This window comes from Thunnus maccoyii, chromosome 14 (assembly GCF_910596095.1).
Source record: "Thunnus maccoyii chromosome 14, fThuMac1.1, whole genome shotgun sequence".
Taxonomy (NCBI): Eukaryota; Metazoa; Chordata; class Actinopteri; order Scombriformes; family Scombridae; genus Thunnus; species Thunnus maccoyii.
Window position 1 is genome coordinate 9,818,226 of NC_056546.1, and position 17,960 is coordinate 9,836,185.

A 17,960-nucleotide genomic window follows, 5' to 3' on the forward strand; every position below is an offset into this window, starting at 1 on the left:
ACAAAGTAGAATTCAACACAGTGGGCAGCACACTCAAAAATATTGGTACAAGGAGAAGTAGATTTTTGTACCCAAAGGCGCATTTTTCACAGATGTTTAATAACAGGCGAGTATTGAGCTCTCATGAGACTTGATATGTTCCCTTTCATCCACCATAGAAGTATTAAGTAATTTCTGTTACCAATCAAGTCTTAACTGAAGGAGTAAACAATAGCAATTTTCCGGCACGAGTATGTTGTAATATGTATACGACTGTATTAGTGATGACTATTTGGCACTTGTAATCTGATAGAAATGGTTTGAAAGTTTTTTTCTCAAGTTTAAAAGCTTTATTGTATCTGCATTTTTTTTTAGCATCCCCAGAAAATTAATAGTTGAGGACAGCTGGGACTGTAGCCCATGAGGTGCAGGGGATAAAGCCACACTACCACTGCAGAGACCAAGGTTTAATCCCTTGCCATGGTGCTCAAGGATTGGCTGGGTGGTCCACTGAACATAACTGGCAGTGTTCGTGGGTGGGAACGTGATGAAAGATTTGACTTATTGCTTTCCTTGTGACTGCGTCTGGTTGGGTAATTGTGAGGTGGTACCTTATGGCATAGCAGGTAAAAGAAAGAGCTGGTGAGTCTGTGTGTATTAGTGTTTTGGAGAAGTGTCAAGAACTGCACTGCATTGGTCAAATCGGGAGAAAAAGAGGAAAAGGCTAATGAAATTAAATGGAAAAAAATAATATGTTTAAAAGTATATTTTGGTCACTCTGGGTACATAATTATACTTTCAAAGGAAAAAAAAATAGTGCACTTGCACATGTACTGCAGTGAGAGGCTTTTCCAAAGGGACAAGATCTGATACTTTTTTTCAGAGAGTGAATGAGCCGACCCCCTACCGGACAGAAAACCAGAAAGGCATCAACGAAAAGAATATTCCACAAAGCGTTTGTTTAGCTGTTTGCCCCTGAGGCTATTTCCAGTTGCTTTTGTTTATTTTTCCCGCATTTTGGTTCCCGTGTAATGGTGGAGAAATATTGAACAATTTATTTTCCCTCAGAGGAAAAATGGCATTGTTGAATGAACCCGGAGAGTGGAGCTATGCAGATGGATTTTCTTTTAAGTCTTTTTTTTTCTCCAAGTAAATATTGAAATGTATACTATATAGTTCACCAAGGAGGAATGAGATGAGACTATTTTCAGAAGCCCGGCTCAGATTGCTCTTGGTAAATAAAATCACTAGCCTGCCATCGTCTTGAGCAATTCTTATGCCTCCCACAGTGTTTCCCAACCAGGCGTGCCCTAGAATATGATACAGTTGTACATAGGGCCAATATTGTCTAGCCAGTTTGCTTTTGTAATGTATTGTACACCAAAACTTCATTGTTAGTCAAGTGAGTTTTCACATCTTATAGTGTTTACAATCTATTTACAGGAAAAACATCACTTAATGTTCACAGTAGGCAGACGTAAACACCAATTTTTAAAGTTGGAAGTAAAGTTGAAATAGGCCTTTCTTTCCCTTAAAGTAGCTTTGATAAAATAATGGGAGTTTGTTTGTGTTAATAGTAAAGTGACTCAAAAGTTACTTTGCCAGGTGCTGAGACTTTTGGTTCTCAAATCTCACTTTCTGACCCGTACTGTGCTCTCCACCCATTTGTAATTTCCAAATACCAATCCCATAAGTCCTTCGTCCTAGTTCCAATGTGTTATATACTTTTGCTCTTTTTCAGTCATTTTGCAGCCAACTTAATTCAGTCATTCATATTTGAAAGCACAGTCTCATCAAATATTGGGATTTCCACTGGGGTTGACCTCTAAGGGCCATGTTTCCAGCCTACACTTAGAGAGAGCACAGTCAACACACTGACTGGGGACTTAAATTCTACTAGACAATGATCCATCTTGACCTTTTCTTTTGATTGTGATTTCCTGTATGTGTTCTTTGATGTATGTTAATTAGGTAGGTTGTAAATGAGAAGGAAAATGTGGAGATGAAAAACATGTGAAAGGTGTGAGCATTATAGTGCATATATATATGCAGATTGCCAAACATAGAACCTTAAAAGACAGATATGTGGTGTAGTGTCTGATTTAGTCTGAAGTCATCAGACTAGATGCTAATTAATTTCTGAACTTAATTACCACAAGCAAAACATAAACCTCTATATACATTGGGATATAAAATTTAGTTGAAAAACCGTTAAAAACCAATTTTCTTCAAAAATCTTTGCGTCCTTTTTGCACAAATCTGTGAAAACTAAAAGCCACCGCCGCTCTCGCTCCATCTCTCTGCTCTCTTTCCATCTCTCTCTCCAAGCAGCATTCAAAGTTGAGGGGCCAACTTTGAATGCTGTGTTTACAAACACCCACCGACAAATCCTGCATAGTATGCCTTTAAGTACAGTATACTGGTGTCATATTATGGGGACAGGCACTTCCTCATCTTCTCTTATGTTCCTTTTGCATTATAGTCAGTACAAAAATGTATCCAAGATGTTATATTCACGCCAGCGATTAACAACCTTGCTTGCAGTGATATTGTGTTGCAAATGCCAAAAATTTGCCACCTTTTTGATGGTTTAACTGGAATAACATATTTCCTCAAATAAAACATGGTAGTCAATTAAAAGCCAGGTTTCCTTGCCCACATGCTACAGCTATGTGGTGGACTGCCAAAACGTTCCAGGTTAACAGTAACGCAGTAACAAAAATTTAACAAAGCAAATGGAAGCAGATCAGAAAACATGAAGGCTTCATACTAAAATATGACCAAATATACTTATCAAACAGAGGGAATCTCTCTCTAATATAAGATTGCTTCCAATAAAGGCCTGGGTCTGTCTGCAGTTGAGGTAAATAAAGGCCCCGGCCACTATTTGGAGGAAATATGGTAGCTACTGCCACCTGCTGAACTAGTCAAAAAGGCAGGAAAAGAGAGGACAAAAAATTGACTGGAGTGTCAAGTTACTAGTAAACTGTTATAGAAAAATAGGTCCCTGAGGTATGTTGGCTTAACAGTTGAATATAGGCAACAGCTTTTGTTGGCTACTACACAGCTGCATGGATATTTTCCTTGTTTATACATATTGAAGTTATGCTGGCTTATATGTCAGATTTTTCCTCATTTTCAACATTACCAGCCGTGTTTGATGTTTTCTTTGGTCAGCCATTAACAGCATGAATGTTGTCTAGGGAAAGCAGGCTTACAGTCTGATTTCTCAGTTTAGCTCCAATATACTGTAAATCTATCCATGGAAAAATATGTCAATTCTGCTTTTTGTCTTTTGTTAATTTATTGTACCTTTTAGACAGATAAAAAATGGCTTCAGAATCAGGAAAGGAAAAGAATGCCCCCAACTTCATTCACATGTGGATTCATTCCAGTGAAACCTGAGAATGTAATTAAATATAATGAAGATCTATGCAGAACCAAATAGCCTGTGAGGGTTGGAGAGAGAGCCAGAGAGAGAGAGAGAGAGAGAGAGAGAGAGGTGTACGTTCAGGAATTGTCTTGTTAGACTGTGTGTGTGTGTGTGTGTGTGTCCACCTCACCTGCCTGCCTGTGGAAAAACCCAATAGTTTGGTGTGGTTTCCTGGGAATACACTTCCTCTCTGTTCCATCTGTTCCACCACACGTCACCCAATCAATCGCTAACCTGATACTCATGCCGTTCTGCCAGCCAGCCAATCGTAGGAGCCAATGGCGGTCATGTGATACTCCAGAGACAGTTGGCAGCCCATTTTTAATGTACAGTTAACTGTATAATGGTATTTCTCCTCCAGTGGAAACCACTAGAGTTACTATGTGTGTGTGCGTGTGTGCGCTTGTCTGTAATCATCGGTCCACTCTTGCATTCTTCAGAATAACTCTGATCCTCTTTGACAGTTCACAGTATTGCATGTATACGTGTGTACATGTTTGCACACAAGTTATATCGCATTGTATTTCTGTCTGCATAATGTAGATGCATCATAAGTCAGAACAGTTGCCTATAGCTGTAATACAGTAGATACTTCATGTTAGTATATGCAGTAATTAGGTGGAATGTGGCTTTGCATCCAGCTTTAGTCACCAGCCAATGGCACTAATGTTCAGTTCTGCTGGATTGCACAAAAAAGAGCTCTATTTTAGTGCATATGCTTAAAGAGCATAAATCTTAACATCTGAGTCATGTAAATCGTCACTTAGACCACTGTTGATTGGCAAATTGGCTGTTGCACAGAATTTTAAAAAACACTGTGCTCTCTAACCACAAGGCCACTAGTTTCTCTTTAGAAATTTCTCTTTCTTTTCTCTCTCTTTCTTTCTGTCCCACTTGCATGTGTTGTTGGTTCCCGACATATTTGCATAAACAGTGCCTGAATCTCACATCTGAGTCATTTTAATCAAGACTTGGGCAATGTTGCCCCAAGTTGCTTTAGTGCAGAAGCTTAAAGGACATAAATCTTAACATTGGAGTCATGAAAATCGTTACTTGGACCACTGTTGGTCAGCAAATTGGCTGTTGCACAGATTAAAAAAAAACTGTGCTCTCTAACCACAAGGCCACTAGTTTCTCTTTAGAATTTTCTCTTTCTTTTCTCCCTTTTCTTTCTGTCCCACTTGCACGTGTTGTTGGTTCCCGATGTATTTGCACAAACAGTGCCTGAATCTCACATCTGAGTCATTTTAATCAAGATTTGCAGTGTGCCCTGAATGTTTACTGCGCATGCCACAGTGTCCCTGGTTCGATTCCAGCAGGGGACCTTTGTAACATGTCGTACCCATTTCTCTCCCCATGTTTCCTGTCTGCCTCTTCAAAGCCCACTATCTAATAAAGGCATAAATGCCCAAAAAGAAATCTAAAAAAAAACGAAAAGGAAGAAAAAAAAAAAAAAAAGACTTGGGCCACGTTGCCCTGTCGTAACTGACTGTTGTTTTACCCACCATTTCCAAAGCAAACAAGGCTGTGATTACAGTGGAGCAGCGTGATCCGTTGTTAATGGTTTTCTAACGGCCTCAGTGACAGTTCTCAGGCTGCCACTGTGGACGGCTGTGGTGTTTTGTAAAGAGCAGAACCACATAACATGGCCAGTGTGGAAGTAAGGAGGGTGATGGATACAGAAGAAAGAAAGTAAGCAAGAGAGGGCGCTAAAATATGGGAAATGGGACAGCAAGGTAGTGAAGAGGAGAATAGAGAGGAATAGATGGTGAGACAAGGGGAGAGGTATCTGTTTATCACTTGACTCGGCTTATATTGAAGAGAGGCATCCAGCAGGTAATTGTACTAGTTTCACAATATCCTGAAGTGTAAAGCACTTCTACACTGTGGAAAGTGCAAAGATCAGGGGCATTTATTTTTTTGTTTGGGAGAGAGCGTCTTTCTTGTCTCTGTGTTGGTCATTCATAGACTCCAAGAACGAATCTATATGGTACAATACTATATGGTATTGTTCACCACAGACACAACTTTCACCCACTCTACCTCAAACACAACCTTGAACATTAACACCGCTTTGTTCTGAAAGTGTGCTTTTCAGTCGGTTTGAATTCAGTTGGTCTCACAGAAAGCAAACAAAACTGCTATTCATTACATGATGTTTCCACATTTATGTAGTTTCTTTTTCAGTAAATGTTACAGTATTCCCTCAAGAGCTCTTCAAGACAAACTCAACAACTGCACTTGAATGCCTCAGTCTTAAAGGTACAGTCTGTGATATTTAACAAGGAAATGGTTCGCCCCCCACCACCAAAATTCAAAATACACCACCACTTCCATATTGATTTAATGGTTAAAAGATTATTAATGTTTTCTACAGTAACTGTCAGTTGTCTGTAAGTCTGTTTACATTTATAATGTTTGTAAACACAGCAGGTAAATAGGTATCTATCTTCAGTTATGATCAGTTGACAAATGCACAAAATGCTGCTTTTTTTAAATCTTTTTTTAATCATATGAACACTTTATTTGTTTATGTGAATTTATCTCAAATGACATGGAAAGAAATAAGTCTTCAAGCTTTTATGATCTATAAAAGTAGTCCAATTGTGGTGACAAAGGACAGTTTTGCAACTGTCTGGGTTAGCTGTGCTTTCAAAAGCCTTAAGAAATCTGTTGGTACAGTAATAGAAGCACATTGTCAGCATCAAACCATTCAGCATCTGCTAGATAAACACTTCTTTGTGTACATATTCAATATTGGCACTTGAGCTCAGAAGCCACTGGTTTGCAGGGCACATTGAGCACATTTCAGCTGAGGATCACCCAACTCTCTTCAGACATGAAAATGATTGTTTAGACAGGCATTGAAATGACTCTATTTTAGTGTGCATGTGTGAGGACATGGGGGAAATAGATTTTCTCACACCAGTGGTATTTATGATGGGTGAGTAAAGAGGCAAGAGAGAGAGAGAGGGTTGAAAAGAGAGTGATGAATGAGAAGCAGTTTTAGTCATCACGCTCTATCTCCTGAGCCTCTTTGTGTGTTGCGGTCGGTTCATCCAGAGCCAAGTGGGGATGAGGAGGTGGTGTGTGTGTGTGTGTCCGTGTCCATGCATGCATGTGTGTTGGTCTATGCAAGTGCTTCTGGTAATGTGCTTCTTTGTGTGTGTGTGTACGTGCGTGTGTGTGTGTGTGTGTGTGTGTGTGCTTGTGTGGTATTGCTGACGGAGAACAGCTTAGAGAGGGCAAGCCAGACGTGCAAAGGCTGCCAGAACCCAGCACACACACTCCAACAGGAACCATCATTATTAATACTTTAGTGAGAGGCCATCCTGATGTGGGGCCAATTTAGACCCACCACTACACATAAATCTATCCCAGAAGTCTCTGCTTCTGTCTGGCCAGCTGGCAGGTAGTGTTGGAGGCGTTGGAATGGGGGAGAGAAATCCATCAAGTTACCTCTCCTCGTCTCCCATTTGTGCTAGCCTGCAGAGAGAGTTTCCAATTTTCTCTTTATTTTTCTCTTACAGAAGTTGACACCCTTATTTAGAGCGCCGTACAATTACTCAGCAGGAGTTCAGTGTCTCGCTCAAGGACAGAATAAGCAGCTGTTGGTAGCATAGATTCTTCTAATCAGTGGAGGGTTTTTCCTTGTTTTTATGTATTTTTGTATTAATTTGTTGTTTGAAGGAATGTATTATAGGAGCGGCTGTCAAGTGATTCAAAATTTAATCGTGATTAATCTCATAACTTTGTGTAGTTAATCGCGATTAATTGCAAATTTTTTAGTTATTCAAAATTTACCGTAAAGGGAAATTTTTCACGTGTTAATACTCTTATCAACACGGGAGTGGACAAGATGTGTTTGCTTTATGCAAATGTTGCATTCATTGTTTGAAATTAATTAACAACTCAAAACAATGATTGTCAGAAACCCTCACAGGTACGGCGTTTAGCTTTACAAAAATATGCTCAAATCATAAGTTATGGCAAACTCAAGCTCAACAGGCAACAGATGGGCACATTGGCCAGCTAAATTTTCCATTACTTCAGTACTGATTAAAGATCACTCTCTGGATCCCTCACTTCAAAAGCAAATCACACAATGTAATTGTGTCCAACCTCACATGGGAAAAATAAAGGCTCACAAAAACATCCCCTTGTGCATGGGATCAAAACAAGATAATACAAAAAAAAAAACAAACAATAAATAAAGTGAGCAGGAAACAGTGGAAAGGGATTATTAGAAAGAAAATTACTTTCGCTCGTTCGTCATCATACAGGTTGTGTATCTTCGATATGGCTCTTGATGGCAGTTCAAGCGCAGTCGTTGGATGCCAACCAAATTATTTCACACATAAGCTTGCTGCTTATAGGTTTGTCCATTGATTTCCCTCGCATACTATCATGCGTGGTTTGCTGTAGGCGGGATGGTTGAGGGTTAATGAGACTGTCTGCATTAGCTGTGTGCTTTGCTAACAGGTATTTAAGACTAGATTTACTCCAGTCGTAACTCAGTTACATTGACAGTAACTACAAATAAATTTGGTCTTGTCGACAGACCCATCTGACAGGGCTTTGAAGCTGAACTTGCCATTCAAAATACGTTTTTCTTTATCCACTGTTCCTTGCTAGTTGCCATCCAACTTAATGCTAGAGGGCTAAACTACAGGTGAGGTTATGAGGTCATCATAACAGAACTTTCTTCTTCTTCTTGTTTTACGGTGGTTGGCATGCAGCTTATTGGTGCATTACCGCCACTTTCTGCTCCGGAGTGTGGATCAGACAACAGACTTACACTCTAAATCCCCATAACAGAACCTGCATTAATGGCGTCAAAAAAGTTGGCATTAAAATGATTTGTGTTAACACAGCTGTAATTATAGGCTCTTTTTTTCTCAGACTTTTTGTGACGTACATACAGAGCACTAATACACTCATAGGGCGGAATCAGAGCAACCACATTTTCAAGGTGGAAATGTCGAGGTTTGTTATACATTTGATTGGTTTTAAAAGGCAAAGCAAGTTTATCTGTATAGCACCTTTCAACATGGCAAATCAAAGTGCTTTACAGAAAACATATAAAATGTAAAAAAAAACACAAGACATTATGAAAGACAAATTCAAATAAAATTTAAAACAATTAAATAGAAAATAAAATTAAGCTAAAATAGAATAAGACAGATATATCAGGAGAATAAAAATTACAGTGCAGCTACAGCCTACTGAAGATAAAAGCATGGGCATGTTTTTCTAAATTCTGCTGAGACATAAGTCCTTTAATTCTTGATATATTCTTAAGGTGATAGACAGATTTTAAAGTGCTTCAAACACACTGACATGTTTCATGTGCAAACACGTTCACAGTCAGTGGCCCCATATAATTATCATGAAATTGGCAGCAACAGTGAGGGAGAATGAGATAAATCTGCACAAAAACTCCACGGCATGTAGTGGCATTGCACAATACTTGGTGAAAAATCATATGTTGGGATAAAAATAACTGCATTTATAAGAGCAAAATTGTGAGTAACAGTGATTTGTAAGATTCTAATTTGTTGCTGCAATTTTTGCTTTTAGTGGATTTGGCAGTTACAGTAGATCAGTAGATAACCTGGAGGTTGAAACACTGTTTATTTCAATATTTATTTTTTTTGCTGATCTGAAAGAGCATAGCCAGAGTACATTTCAGAGCATTGTTTTTAAATTATATTAAATAGCTCAATCATATGGGCAATTATCAGTGTCCCAACACGTACCTGATGAGGGTAGTTATGTGTATTGAAGCTTGGTGGTTAGGAAATGCAGTCACCGATATGGGGTGTCTAGTCAGGACACAAGAGGCAGGAATGTCCTTCGAGGGTTTTATTGTGAACTAAATGCAGATACACAGGTGCACAGGCACTATTACTATTCTGTGGGAGTGTGTTTCTAAATGAGGGAGAGACAAAAGACATCAACATTACGCTACTCAGGCTGTACTATCTATCTCTATAATTAACATAAACCTCAAAAGTGGGACTAACTTCCTACTATTACAGGGAATAAACTGTACTAAATGGTTACTAAACACTATAATCTACAACAGAAATGCTGATTGATAGGCTGCACATGTCACTCGATATAAACTCGCTGGTAAATTGCTACATAAACAGCTGGTAAACTTACAACATTACAGTAGAAATCACTAAACATCTTCACATGTGTTAGAAATTGTTTAACCATCTAACTTTTATTAAGCTGAACGGATGCGTAATGCATTCACTTGTGAAAAAAATGTTTGTTGTTTTTCTGAATTAACGAGATAATTATATCAGAATTCTGAGAAAAGTTTTCATGGAGAAAAATCATTCTGCTCTCTTTTTTTAAAATTAATGAGACTGACTGCGGTAACACCACTGTCTGAACTTTGTTGCGCCTAAAGTAGTGTAATTACGGTAAGGACGGCTTCTCAGCAAGGCAAAGGTCCTGAGAAATACATACATGCATTTTCTTTCATGTTCTTTCTGTGTTCTTTTATGAACATAATGCATTTTACTTTTTTTCTCAGTTTTACTAGTTGTTAGTTTTATTTTGCCAATAGGCTATCATATAAATCCTAAAGACTGCTGGTCCTGATGTCCTCTCTAACAGAATTAAAGTCCAGTCATCCCGCTGTACCTGTTTGTGGAATTTGCAAACTGAAATAACCTCTCAGCTCTGTAGGCAGTCTGGTGTGTTTGTTTCATCTGTTTTTGGGCTTTGATGAAACATTTTGCCTGTCCTGAGATGCCTGCGCTAACTTGACAAACCAATAACGATACCATCTATTTTACTTAAAGACACGAGTGTCTCCCAATGTTTCAAACCAAAACCAAAATAAAACTAGATTAAACTAAACAGGTGGAACATGTTTACTTCCATGAAATTGAGCTCTCAAGTAGGAAAGGGAGCTTCTCTTGGGATTTTGAGGTATGTCATAAATTCAGAAAAACAGAGCAAACAGAGTAATAAAAAATGTTCCCAAATGAATGCATTATGCTTCTGTACTCTACAACCTAGCACAAGCCCTGCAAAAGAGCGTTGCCTAGTAATGGGTTAAACTTCACTGTTCATAAGTGTTCATGTTCCTTGAGCCTTTTGCACATTATGCACAGGCCATCCATAACAGGGTTGCAGTATAAACATATAAGCATATTAAATATGACTTCATCATTTTTGCTCTGTTGCAAAACTGTCACAGCCTTTTGTTACCCAAGCGTATATGCCCACAGGTGCATCAGGAAAAATGGGGGAGAGTGGGTTGGTAAAAAAATTTCATCAATCCTTAAAAAAATACGTGTTTCCCACAGTTTATACCATGAGAACTAATCTACCCTGAATGCAGAAATTAAAAAAAAGGAGCAGAGGAACCAACAAATTAATTTAACACCTGCTGAGATGGAGAGTTATGAACACTAAGGATACATATCTACTGTGTGTGTGTGTGTGTGTGTGTGTGTGTGTGTGTGTGTGTGTGTGTGTGTGTGTGTGTGTGTGTGTGTGTGTGTGTGTGTGTGTGTGTGTGTGTGTGTGTGTGTGCGGTCCTGGCTCATTGCCTTTCTGTTGTAGTTACAGGAACTCAGTATCCTGGAATGAGGCAATATGTTTCTCTACCTTAGAACTTGCCAGGAGAAAAACAACATCATCACTCACACACACACACACACACACACACATACATACATACATATACAAACACACACACTCATACAATTGTATGGACTCTATAATTCTCCAACTGATTATGATGGTAGTGGAGTAAAAGTGAGCTCAAACTTGGCTTGTGTGAGTCATGATGGATAGTGTGCTCAGTATTCTGGAGTAAAGTTCATAATATTTACTCAGATACCGCAGGAAATGAATGGCTTGAAGTACGGCCGTTTCAATTTACACATATTTCAGACCTCATTTTTTGGCACTTTCATTGGCTGAGAACATTATCCCTGTCTCCCTTTGTTTAATTTTCTCGTTGCTCATTCTGTGCGTCCCTCTGGCCTCCTCTTTTTCCTTTCTACCAAAGTACCAAGACTCACTGATTGGCTCGAAGAAAGTGACAGGCACCCACATGTTCACCCTCTCACCTCAGCCTACCCTACAAAAACAGTCCTTCACACACTCATCCTTACATACACTCCTTAATCCATTTCCACCTTCTCTCGCTTCTTTTCTCACACACATACATGCACATGAACAGCAAAAAATCAGTTCAGTACTGTACCTTTTCAGATATACAGATAGCTTGATTACCGTAAATACCCATATAAAGGCAATGGTTGACTAAAGGGTTTATATGATAGCCTCACAAAGCTGGCGTAGATCACACAAACTCGTTTTTTGCTCTGCATTTTAAAGCATGCCTGGCAGCAGCCTGGAAGCTATAGAAGCTGGATCACTCAATGAGCTATGGGAAGTAACTTGGCACTTTTTTGAATTTCCTGAACTTTGTGAACAACATTTTAGGTCTTTCAAAGCTAAAAAGAATCATGACTATACATGCTCTTTTATTTTCATTCAGAAACTAGTTTAAGAGAAATTTAACAGCTATTCCAGGCAATGTCATTAAAAAAGCAAAGACCAAAGATATCTTAGTGCCATGTTGGTCCATCTATTCTACAGCCCATCATAAAAATGATGATCTAAGCTCTTTAAAGGCTTCCTGAAATGCTCAAAGTAACCAGAATTTCATGGTTCTTTGTTGAATGTCCAGAAGCTAACGTGCGGTAGCTAACATCCCAATCACCACAAAATAAATGAAGGAAAATTGATGTCGTTCTCAACATGAGTTACGTTTGGAGACTAGCCAATCTTCTCTTTTTTTCTTTTTTTTTTTTTACCAATACACTGTTTTCCTTTTGTCCTTTTGGTTTTCTTTGTCACGTTGATGTTACATCCACAGAATCAAAACACAGAAGGAAACCAGATGAACTATAAACTGTATGATAAAAGTAACAAGAGTGACAACTAATCCAACGATGTTAACTCAGCTACGCTTACTCCGAACATATCCGTCATACAAGTAAGATAACTTAAGTGTTAACATGAGAGTTGGATGTTGCAGTGTTGCCTTACTGTGGTTATAATCAAGTTATCAAAGTAAATGTAAATGGATTTAAAGGCCCCATGAAACGGAAGTTAGAGCGTCTTTAGCGTCTGTACTGTGACGTGTTTCCCAGTGAAACAGATTATTTGAGCGGTGTACAGTTACAAGTGGGATTTAAATCAAATCTTTCGCATTTGATTAGATCACTAAAAAAGTGGGCGGGGCTTAGCTAAAGAGGACTGTTGGCTCCACACACACCTCCCTCATTTGTTGTTAGATCAACAGGAAGATGAGGGAGACATGAATGAATTAGACCTTAGCCACATTGTCCTGGAAATGAAAAGTTTTTGCCCACTGATATCCAAACACACATCGATGGCCAAAGAGCAAAACCTCCTATCTGAAAAATGCACTTTTTTGAGAAAACTAAAAAAAACTTGTTTTCTTGCAGAATGCTATTTGTTAAGGATAACCAATACATAATACACTGTTTTTGGACAATATTATTATATTATGTGTTAACAATACCGACTAGATATTAATGCCTCGCAAAGTGCAGATAGGAGCTTTTGCACTTGGTGCAAGTTGGAAGAGGTTCCACGAAACGATGCTCTAAATTAAGTTAATAATTAAAATTAAATTAAAAATGAAATTAAGTTTGTTTTCAGGTAAAAAGATGAAGTAAATGTAATAATTACTACATTGTAGTATACTTGGGTCAGAATTCCTTAAGTGGGAAATTCCTTAAATTCAGTGTATTTGCTTCCTTGTCCACTGGAAATGAATGTTCAGTGATGTGCTGTAGCCTCTCTACACACCCAGGGACTCTGCGTTGTGTATTTGTTTTGTTGTGTGACTTTTTTGTCACAACGAAGGGCAGGGTTGTCTTGCAGACAGACTGATTATGAGCAGCCTTCCTTGTTCTCATCATCCAAAGTGAAATCCGCCAATCAGAAAATTCTGCAGATAGGAGTGCTTTGGCCATCGACATCTCTTCCAATCTCTCTCCATATTGCTCTGTTAGCTAATATGACCCACAAATGGTGAAGTGCGGTTTTACATGACCGGTGTGGCTAGTTATACGCCCAAACTCACATTTGATTGGATGAACTTTTGTAAATGCCCCTGAGTGCAGGATGAGTCATCAAACATTTGAAACCGTTTTACAGGAAGAGAAAAGACAGGGATGTTAAAATACTCTGATTTTTTGATATATATTTGCCATATAAGAAGGGATAAATGAACAATTGACACAGACACACAGAATTAAAACTAGGAAAATGTATTTTTCATTTCATGGGGCCTTTAATGACAGGTGGGGGGTACTTGTGGAGTACTACTGGTGCTGTAGCCCCCTGAGGCTGTGAGATTTTACACTGCCTTTCTCTTCTTGGCTTTTTCACCTGGGAAAGGAAGCTTCACTGTAATAGAAACCCCACTACCTCAGGCTCTGTACACAAACACACACACATATAAAGAAGCACACAAGCTCTGGCCCTCTGAACTTTGTTCCTGGTTGAGGTGGGGGGATGTGTCATTTTGGGTTTATTTTTCTGCTGCAGTATTTCTGTCTTTGTGTGTGTGTGTGATTTTGTGTCCCAGTATGTGTGTCATTCACATGATCGTGTGTCCATATTACACTAAACATGTACGTCTCTTTATGTGTGAATGTGTTTGAGTCACGATGAGTCCACTGTGTGTGTGTATTAACATTATTCTAAATTTATGCATGCTTGTGTGTCTTTGTGAAACTTTGCGTTTGTGTGTACACGCAGTGTTGTCAGGTGGCAGAGTGAGCCTTAAGGTGCATTAAGAGAGAATGAGAGTGAGTAGGCGAAGGCAGGAGATGAATGAGGGGGTTGAGATGGAAACTTGAGATGTCCAGACCTCACCTGGAGGCGGAGCTGGCTGCCTCTAGGCCATGAGCTGTCACTCACCACAGGAGTAAGCGTGTTGTTCCCAGGACCTTTAGCTCAGGTGAGACAGAGAAGACGAGTGCGAGAGGTAGTAATAGTAAGAGAAACAGAGTAATGTTTTCTCACACATACCGTACTGATACCTGATATTATATCCGGTATCATGTTTAGATTTATGTCACCTTTTCACATTCCTCCTCAGTGTGCTGCCTGTATGTTCATCCACTCTGTACTATAATTAATCTCTTACATTTCTCCTTTAAGGGCTTATTTTTTTCTTTTATTTTAAGGGATGCAGGTTTCTAGGACATGATTTTTTAAACCATGGTTGGAGCTAGTATATAAACATTTGCAAGCAGTGGATATGACACAGACAATGGCGTCTGATTGTTCAAGAAGTTCTTAAATCTATAAGCATTTACAATATTATGTTTGAATTTATAAGCTCTTCGCTGTCAATAAAAATGTGTACAGTGTCGAGGAAAAATATGCACTTTTACATACTTTACCGAATTCTGGTAGGTCACATAATTTAATACATGAGTGTGGAAGTTCAGGTGTACTGGCGCATGTAATGTTTATTCTTGAGTGTGTCTTTGTGTGTTGTTGTTGTGAATGGGGATTCCCAGAACTGTGTTGACAGTGTTATTTTTCCCACTCATGTGGGTGGTGATCCCAAGGTGGGTTCTGATCAAATTACGCTGGTCTGTGCTGTTTTGCATGTACTGTACTGTTCATACATTCATGTATTTCTCAGCATGTGCTTTTATTAACCTGCAGTGTGTTGCCTTCTGACCACACGTCTTGGAAACAGACTCAAAAACACTCTGATGAATAGAACTAAATCACGTGTGTGACTGAATATATTTCAATGGCCATCACTTTACAAATTCGGGGTCCGATTACGATGGCCCTCAGTCTCATACTCGCTGTCGTCACAACAGCGAAACCCGACCGCCACGCGCTCGGTGTTTGTTTCACATGTTTATTTTCACAGGAGAGTCGCATCCTCCCCTCCATCCTTCCACCTCCTTCCGTCTTTTATTGTCTGCTGCATAGATTTGCAGAGGTGAGTGGGGTGAGCTGAGGATCAAGATATTAAGAATACATGAGTGTACGTGTGACCGTGCACACATATAATAGTTGAGTAGATGTTATTTTGTGGCACAGACAATTATATGTCTGTATCTACAGTATGTTTATATGTTATACTGTGAAAATGTGTTTTATTATTCTGTCATAGTCTAGTGAAGGAACGTTTTGATGATGGTTTATGATAAGTGACAGTGATTTTTAATAACTTTCAGTGAATGTCCTTTAATAGAATTTTTTAAAAACCCAATGTGTGAGATACTCTCTGAGGACACATCTATCTTTTCTCACTAGTTCAAAAGATTTTTGTTAGATTTTAATTTAGTATTTCACCTTTGCAAAATGGAGAGATTGACAGGAAAAAATGGAGAGAACAGCGCATCACATACACGACATGTCACATAATGTATGCTTTACTATAACCGGCTGACATGGATTGCTATTCATTTTTCTTTTGTGTCATGGATCCATGGTGGGTGGTTACATTTACCAGTGTGCACACACACACGCCTGGCAGCTGCCCACTTCTGTGGCCAGACAATGCGTTTCACTGTCTGCTTCGAGTTGCCCGTGAGTCGCTCCACTACTGCCTTGCTTTCAGTCTCTCCCACTGTTGGGGTTAGGAACCTCCAAGGGGTCACAAGATAAATCTGAGACAACTGAAAAGAAGAGAATACATAGTTTTCCTACACAAATCTTATTTTTTTCTGACATTTCTCTAATCTTTGCCTTTTTTCTTGTGAAATATGGGATATAGATCTCTTTAAGCCACTAACAATTATTCAAATGAAACAATCTGACACATTAAAAAAAGAATATACATATATAGTTATAATCTCAATGTCCAATATTCCCTACTAGTGATATGATCAATATTTTACAAAGGAATGTTTAGATGTTAATGGTTTAAAGTCACTTGTCTTTACTGTATGTGTTCTGGTAGAATAAGTGGGAAAAAGCTGCTTTATCTTCTGTGTTTTGAGTGAATACAGTTTAAGCCTGAGCAGACCAACTGGGAATTAAACGTGTAACCCTGTCTGTATCAGTGACAAGCTTTACATATTGATGTGTGAAGGACCACGTTAATGTGCACGTACATGGCTATTGAGAATGTAGGAATGACTGTGTGTGTGTGCGCTTGTCTGTGCGCATGCTCGTAGGTGTGAGTACACAGAAGACAGCTGACTGCTGAGTATAATGAATGAAGTGCTGAATGTATTTCTCTCCAGGGTCTCCCTAATGGGGGCACTTTGGGGAAATATAGTCCAAACACACACTATCTCCCACGTGTGCACAAATAGTACACACTCATACACACACATATCCCTCTTATTTAGGCCCTGTTTCCCCTCCTCTCCCCCAGCAGACATTCCTCTTCTCCCCAGCGAGGGAATCATTTGTCGGGCCGCTCTGTCTACTCGCTCCCCAGGCTGTCGCTTGGCCCCCGCTCACTTAGCACCTCCCCGATCCAGGCCCTTCACTCCATGCCAACATATGGCCTGGTTCTGGGAGGCCCAGAAATTAGACTCTTTTACCCCCAAACAGAAGGCCTTTGATGGGGATGGGCCAGGGGAATGAAGCCCTGACCAGAGTAAGAGACCCAGCCCCTCTCAGCTTTCATGGGGGGACTTCCAGAAACCTCCAGGGACATGGGGAAGATACGGAAAATAAGTTCACGTTTTGTCCAAATATGTGACCTTGCACCCTCTCTCTTTCAATTAATACTTGGGCTGGTTTATACACAGATCAAGGAAATGTTGGCAGAAAAGGATAGGAATAGAATGAGGAATGTAAAATGTGGTTTCTAGACATATTTATGTACACTCAGAGGTGCTTTTTTTATTCCTTACTGGCTACCGCCCACTGCAAATCTCATTTTCTTTCCTGCTCCCACTCTTGATTCATTGAAGACTAAAAATCTCTCATTTTTGACACTTACAGAATACAGAGGGCATTGTTTGCTTTGTAGAAGTACGTTTGTGAGTGGGTGTGTGTGTCAGCCTTCCTGTAAAGTTGTTGAGACATGACAGTCCTGGCAGATCCTCCTGTTCTTGTTGGATGAACTTTCTCTGACTCCGTGGAGTATGTCACTACTCACGTAGCGCGCACGCACACACACACACACACACACACACACAGTCCCACCTGGCTAAGAAACAGGTAACAACCAGGAAATAGATCCTCTGCGATGACAGAAAACCACACAACCAAACCAGTGTGTCTATGCGTGTACAGTGTTGTTGTTAGAGAGAATGATAATCTGTAAGTATGTGTACTGTACATACACACACACACACATTCAGACATCTGTGTTTACGGCTGAATATGAAAATGAGAGAAGCATTGTTGGCCACTGAAATTGACAGATGTAGTCACACCAGTTTGTCTATCTAATTAACAGTTGCACAATTGTTACAGATAATGTGTCAGGTAAAGTGACAAAGGAAGGCTGTGTGTGTGTGTGTGGAAGTATTTAAAA